This window comes from Sprattus sprattus (assembly GCF_963457725.1).
Source record: "Sprattus sprattus genome assembly, chromosome: 14".
NCBI lineage: Eukaryota > Metazoa > Chordata > Actinopteri > Clupeiformes > Clupeidae > Sprattus > Sprattus sprattus.
The window spans coordinates 2,510,828-2,518,327 of NC_137912.1; the positions used below are offsets into that span (position 1 = coordinate 2,510,828).

Consider the following 7,500-nt stretch of genomic DNA (forward strand, 5'->3'; position numbering starts at 1 on the left):
AACACAGGGTTCTCATGAAAAACATGAATGAGTCCACTGTGTGCTTCTGCATGTTCCACTTGAAAAACAAACAAACAGAGTCGTCACTCATGATGTCTGAAGAAAGAGAGAGAGAGAGAGAAGAGGAGGGGGGAGAGAGAAGAGAGTGAAGAGGAAGGGGGGAGAAGAGAGAGAGAGAAGAGAGTGGAGAGGAAGGGGGGAGAAGAGAGAGAGAGAGAGAAGAGTGAAGAGGAAGGGGGGGGAGAAGTGTCTCTGCTTTCGAATGCTGCCCTTTGACCTGTAGGGGGGACGGCGAACTTCCTGTTTCAGAGTCGCTATGGCATCCAGCGTGGGACGCCCTCCACTTAGTCATCCTCTCTCCCAAAGAGCCACCGGACACACACACACACACACAGACACACACACACACACACACACACACACACACACACACACACACACACACACAGACCCTCCACTTAGTCCTCCTCTCCCAGAGAGCCACCGGATGCTCATAGACATACAACAACAAGACAGCGACTGATAACGCACCAAGAATCTGGGTCCAGATCCGGCGAGGCTTCGGCCCGGAGCAGGGACAGGTCCGTTCAGAAATCACTAGGCAACAAGGGATTCTCCACGGCTGTTATGAGACGGCAAGACTCTCTGAAGAGTCGACCACATCTGATTAAACTGTTGACAAGAGGATCGCTGCACGAAGTTTTCACAACAGCTTAACTCCCTGCTTCCACAAAACATTCATGTGCTAATAAACAAGTGCTTGGCTCCATGAAACAATAACAACAACAAGTCCTTCCCCAGAACCACTGCTAGGGTCTATCCGCTAATACCATCAGTGTTCCTGTGTGTGTGTGTGTGTGTGTGTGTGTGTGTGTGTGTGTGTGTGTGTGTGTGTGTGTGTGTGTGTGTGACAAAAGGCCCTGCGACCAGCGCCCCTCAGCTGCAAGTAATAAGCTCGTGAATAAAGACTTTAGCAGCCAAATGCTACTCCGCCAGGCAGCTGTAGACATCTGGCAGATTGAGTGCTCCAGCGGTCCCCACACACACACACACACACACACACACACACACACACACACACACACAGCTCCAGCGGACCCCTTTCCCGAGACTGGATAAGGTCCGTGCCGGATTTCGTACGAGCTTTATCAAATCAGCTAATGTCTTAAGGACTCTCTAGAGGGACATTCATTTTATTAAGCTGTTGTTTTGACACGGCGGCAACCCGGTATTAGTCTGTGTGACCAATCCAGGCGGATAAGGCAGATGGCTGCTGGGAGTCGACCGCTTGATGCCTGCAACGTCTTCACTGTGACAGCGTTCAGCGGCATTTTTTAATTCGAGGCGCAAGGACAAGTGCACATGTTCTGGAAAGAGACACACATATACACACACACTCTCACTCACACCCACACACACACACACACACACACACACTACTAGAAAGAGACACAGATTTAAACGTTGGGTTGCAGCGCAGTGTGGAAAAAGAAGGGGCGCATCTTGGCATGGGGGCACCCCTTTCACAGACAGACACGGCCCCTCCAAGTTCAGCAACAACTGTGCTCGCCAGACATCACCTTCAGCAGAACAACACAACGCTAAGTTAACAATTAAGCCGCACTTTCGCAAACAGCTGTGGTTGTTCACATTCACGACAACATGTGTGTATTCGGCCAAACCCGGCATCACCGAGACCATTTTCGTACCTGTCAATGACTTCCAGACAAACCTTGTCTAAATGACAATCAAACCGTGGGAGAAATAACCCATAACCCATTCTACTGAATCTAGCAAGAGAATTAAGGGAATAGCTTCCTCAAATACATTAGGACCTAACATCGAGTCATTACTGTTATGTTCGAGACAATACCATACTGCACCCGCTGTCACTTTTGAAAACACACAGAGCACTCAACTTGCAACACGGTTACAACATCCAGATCGTAACGTTACCTCTTCCAGTTCTTTCTGTCGTCCGCCTCGCCTCGGCGAGTCCAACCGGTACTCCCTCTACTTCAGAGCGCTGTCCTAAAATGAATTTGATACGAGAAAATGCCCGGTAGAAGAAACACGGTAGACGAGGAAATGAAACAGCGACGAACTCCCGTTATGCCTACATGCTCTGGATAGCATGTGCTGGCGGACCGCGACGCCTGTAATGAGGAACAACCGCAAGTGATAACCCGGCGACAATCTCATCCATCCGTGGCCGATAGTCTAGCAAGATAGCGTGGCCTACATTCCGAGCGACAGACGAACTCCGAAAGCAATTCCAAATCTCAGATCAGAGGTTTAAAACAGCAGGAATAGAGCGAACAGAACAGAAAGTAGCTCGCACTCACCTTTCGCTGAAGACGGTTCTACACTGGCGCGACGTACGGGAGAGACCGTTTTTCCCCTCTCCGATGAGAAGCAAACCACAACCAATAATTAATTTCCAAGTCGGTGTTGATGAATAAGAAAGTTCACATAATTCTCCCTCTTGTCCCCTCTGTGGTTTTAAGAGAAAAACAACATTCCTTGGGGCGCAAAAGGCGAGAAATCCCAGAGTATAATCCTGGAAACGCGAGAATAGGACAAGGACAGATATCCAACGATCAAGCTATACGCGAACTTTTCCACGCCCAAGAACTTTCATCACATGACACGGGTACAGGTGCAGTAACAAAAGTCACGCTGGATGCACACACACCTGTAAGATCAGTTCGTGTAAGTTACTGTACGGAGGTGCCCCCGGGAAAGCTCCCAAACTGACTGAAGTGGTTCAGATGGAGTCTCGTCAGCCCTGTGGAGAAAGGAGAGTGTGAGTGAGGGCGAGGGAGAGGGAGGGAACTTCCACTCCTCCACTCCTCCTACTCGAAGCGGGGATACAAAAGGCCAAGCCTACAGGAATCGGTTTCCTCACAGCACCGCGACGGAGAAGAGCACCGAGCAAACAAACCAGAGAAAAGAGAGAATAACAAAAACAACAGCCTCCGCCCTTCCTTTTCACTTAGCGCACGCAGCGCCAAAAACTGCCCCCGCAGCGAGCCTACGGCAGATCTAGACCAGGGAACAACATTCGCAATCTTTTTCCGTGCTCCTTCTAGACCAAAGCTCTGAGGGGGATTTGTAGTTGGCCTAATCTACTGAAAACTCGTGTCGGGATCAAGACAGTCAGAATACCTGACAAATTAAATCCATTTGACGGCAGAGGCAAATCGGCAGACGGCGCTGCAAATAATCTCATCGTGGACGGATGACACAATAAGATTTTTTTTCCGCCACTTAATGCACTTGGGGACACGTGTGTGTGTGTGTTTGTGTGTGTGTGTGTGTGTGTGTGTGTGTGTGTGTGTGTACCAGCTCACGGTGTTGACCTCTGGGTAATTAAAGCACCAAGTTCAAACAATGGTTCCATTGTTCGCAGCTACACGTTTGAGTTCCTCTGGCTGCCACAGGGTTCCTGGTACCACTGTAAATAAGCAGTGTGTGTGTGTGTGTGTGTGTGTGTGTGTGTGTGTGTGTGTGTGTGTGTGTGTGTGTGTGTGGTTCCTGGTACCACTGTAAATAAGCAGTGTGTGTGTGTTGTGTGTGTGTGTGTGTGTGTGTGTGTGTGTGTGTGTGTGTGTGTGTGTGTGTGTGTGTGTGTGTGTGTGTGTGTGTGGTTCCTGGTACCACTGTAAATGAGCAGGCTTCAATGACATGGCAGACGCTTTAGCCGACCTCTCTAACATGGCTTTAAGCTTTTCCTGTTTTTAAGCGCCTGGGAATATGGGTACTTTTGTAACACTTTCGGAAAAGGTGACTTCCACTTCCCAGTAGTTTTAGTTTTAGTTTAGTTGGACTCTTAATACTCCCTCTATCTCTTTTGTGAGTGTGTGTGTGTGTGTGTGTGAGTGTGAGTGTGTGTGTGTGTGTGTGTGTGTGTGTGTGTGTGTGTGTGTGTGTGTGTGTGTGTGTGTGTGGAGGGGTTGTATATCTGGTGTCTGGGCTCTTTTTCCTTCTTTTCAATAGTTTTGCCTGACTGAGTGTGACTGTCTGTAAAATAACACTCCCTCCCTCTCTCTCTCTCTTTTTCACACACACACACACACACACACACACACACACCCTGTCTCGGTCCCTGTGAAACCAGTCCTGCAGTAGACCATGTGCATAAAGCAATTACTGCCATTCCGCTACGTGGTGCATCCGTGAAATGTGAAAGATGACAGGGTCCAAATTAAAGGCAGTGTTTGGGGACACAGATTAGCAGTGACATGCTACAGTGAGCCCGGTGAAAACAGCTGAGGGTCGGGGGAACCTTTCAGGGGCTGTCTGACGGAGAACTTAACACACACCTACACACACATACACACACACACACACACACACACACACACACACACACACACACAAGCACACACTCACACACACACACACACACACACACACAAAACACAAACACAGACACACACATACACACACACACACACACACACACACACACCTACACACACACACACACACACACACACACACACACTGGCCACTCTTGACCACAAGGGGGAATTCTGCTTTAAAAGATTGGTGGGTTTGAATGGGGGGGGGGGGGGGCGGGGGGGGCTTCCACCTCTACTGAGTCTAAACATATAATCCTGACACAGGAGGAAACCAGCAAAGCCACAAAGCTGATATGTGTGTGTGTGTGTGTTTGTAGACACACACACACACACACACACACACACACACAGAGTCGCCCCTGGCTTTTGTTGTTAGTGTACATTTTGAAAGGCTTATGATTCAAGTTTGAATGCACCAAAAGCTGAATGAATGGCATATGCCCGTAAAGCAACCATTAAAAGTTCGGATGAAAGCCCCCCTGGAGCTGACAGACCAAATGATTCTACATAGAACTTTACATTAAAGAGTTCCGAGTAGATTAAACGGTTCTGGTTCTTTCAAAGAACTTTTTTTGTTACACTTGGATGGTCACTAAACAACAGGCTGTTATCCTCCCACTTGAGCGAGAAGAAAGGCGAGAGTGTTTTGTGAGCGCAGCGCAGCGTGTGTGTGTGTGTGTGTGTGTGTGTGTGTGTGTGTGTGTGTGTGTGTGTGTGTGTGTGTGTGTGTGTGTGTGTGTGTGTGTGTGGTGTGTGTGTCTGTGTGTGTGTGTGTGTGTGAGTGTGTGTGTGTGTGTGTGTGTGAGTCCTCCAGCCACTGACCCAGGACGACACAAGGGCCATGGGGTGCCTTTCAGATCTTCCCAGCTCCGGTGCTTCTCAGTGGGGGAGAGGAATCTCGGAGAGCCCCTGGTTTACACAAGGGCACCATAGACATCCACCACTTAGCCCAGAAGGCTACGGACGGAGTATCACTGTAATCTTGTGGATTTAGGAAGTGGAATAGAAACAGAAAGGAGAGAGAGAGAGAGAGAGAGAGAGAGAGAGAGCGAGAGCGATAGCAAAAGAGAGAGAGAGAGAGAGAGAGCAATGGAGAGAGAGAGAGAGAGAAAGCGAGAGAGAGAGCAATGGAGAGAGAGAGAGAGCAATAGAGAGAGCGAGAGCAGTAGAGAGAGAGAAAGCGAGAGAGTGAGAGGGATAGAGAGAGCGAGAGGGATAGAGAGAGAGAGAGAGAGAGTGCCAGCGAGAACGATAGAGAGAGAGAGGGGAGCGATAGAGAGAGAGAGAGAGAGTGAGTTTCACATTCCTCTGAGAGTATCTGTAGACTTTATCTGTGGGACTTTTGATCCGTATGGCAGTCATCAAACAGGAGACGTCAGTTCAATCTTGTCTGATGGAACTCATCCATTCTTTAGTCTCCCTCTGTCTTTGTGTGTGTGTGTGTGTGTGTGTGTGTGTGTGTGTGTGTACTCATCCATTCTTTGAAACGTGCCCGTGCTGTGGTGTGTGTTCCCCGTGCTCGTGCTGTGGTGTGCGTTCCCCACACCCACACACACACACACACACACACACACACACACACACAATACACACACAGCGTAATGCCCACTAGCATATGTGGTACACACACACACACACACACACACACACACACACACACAGCGTAATGCCCACTGGCATGTTGAGTCACCCCTTTGTGTCTTCGCTGCCTGTTTTTACCCTTGGAGGACGGGTGTCCTAATTGTCCCCTGCCACCACTCCCCCCCCCCCCCTCCCCCCCCCCCACCCCCGCCCCCCCCCCCTGACATTAAGTGATTCTGATGAAAGGCGTAGTGCATTACGGCCCTATAGTTTTAATCTGAGAGCAGATAACAGCACGCCGCCGCTGCACCCCCGCTACTGCTGCCGCTGCCGCTGCCATGGCGTGGCGGAGCCTTATCTGGTCACAGGAGAGATAAGTGGAGTAACGAGGAGAGAGAGGAGAGAGGAGAGAGGAGAGGAGGGGAGAGGAGAGAGGAGAGAGAAGGGAGGAGAGAGGAGGAAAGGACGTGGGGACGCCGGGGTCGGGGGGAACTCTCTCCAGCTGTCCTCCGAGCCCCGGCTCTGCCTCGGCCCAGCCCAGCCCAGCCCCAGCCCAGCCCAGCCCAGCCCAGCCCAGCCCAGCCCAGCCCAGTCCAGCCCAGCCCAGCCCAGCCCGGCCCAGCCCGGCCCGATCCGATCCGATGACAGGAGGGGGCGGGTGGCGCTGCCAGGGGCTTGTTGTCGTTTCAGTGGCATTATAAAAAAGAAGGGTGGGGTAGCGCTGAGCGACTGTGAATGATTTATGAGTATGGAGATGAGTCTGTCGATGGAGAGAGGAAGAGAGAGGGGAGCTGCCTGAGGGCTCTGGGAGGGGAGGGAGAGAGGGAGAGAGGGAGAGAGAGAGAGATGGAGAGAGAGAGAGATGGAGAGAGAGAGAGAGGGAGGGAGGGAGAGAGAGATAGAGAGAGAGAGGGAGAGAGAGAGAGATGGAGAGAGAGAGAGAGGAGAGAGAGAGAGAGGGAGAGAGAGAGAGGCTCGCTGCCCTGAGGGCTCTGGGATGGAGGGAGGGAGGGAGAGAGGGAGAGAGGGGAGAGAGAGAGAGATGGAGGGAGAGAGAGAGAGGGAGAGCAAGAGGGCGGAGACCTTCCCTCTTTCTGACTGTCTCCTTTCAATTTTAATATTCTCCCTCTCTTTCTCTCTCTTGCACACTACATAAATATACAAACTTTCTCTCTCTCTTGCCCATTCCTGTCACTTCCCCACTCTTTCTATCTCTCTCCCCCCCTGTGCCTTTCCCCTCCCTCCTCTCATCCCCCTCTCTCCTCTCTCATCCCCCTCTCTCCTCTTTTCCTCTCTCCTCTTCCCCTCCCTCCTCTCATCCCCATCTCTCTATCAGGAGCAACACACAGGGGCACACCCAACAGAAACATACTCTACTTTCCTCGCCTGTTTTCTCTTGTCTTTCTCTCTCTCTCTCTCTCTCTCTCATCCCTCCATCCCATTCTGATGAATATGTGCTGATGAAGACAAACGGGTGTGTTCTGCTGAGATGGAGCAGTAATGACATCTGTGGGAGAGAGAGGTGGAGACACACATCACTTTAACCAGACAC

The 7,500-nt window shown here is 50.8% G+C and overlaps 1 protein-coding gene across 3 annotated transcripts in view; it reads right to left on the minus strand.

Annotated features, from left to right (window-relative positions):
* LOC308375325 (plexin-B2-like) overlaps nucleotides 1-2,543 on the minus strand; it is a 164,680-nt gene extending 162,137 nt beyond the window's left edge. For 2 of the 3 annotated variants that reach the window (XM_080851408.1, XM_080851407.1), the window contains exon 1: nucleotides 2,346-2,543. The gene's annotated coding sequence lies outside the window, so the exon portion shown is untranslated. Of the gene's footprint in view, nucleotides 1-1,956; nucleotides 1,997-2,345 lie in introns of those variants that run through there. The other variant, XM_080851409.1, reaches the window with a different exon arrangement.
* Nucleotides 2,544-7,500: the final 4,957 nt, after the last annotated feature.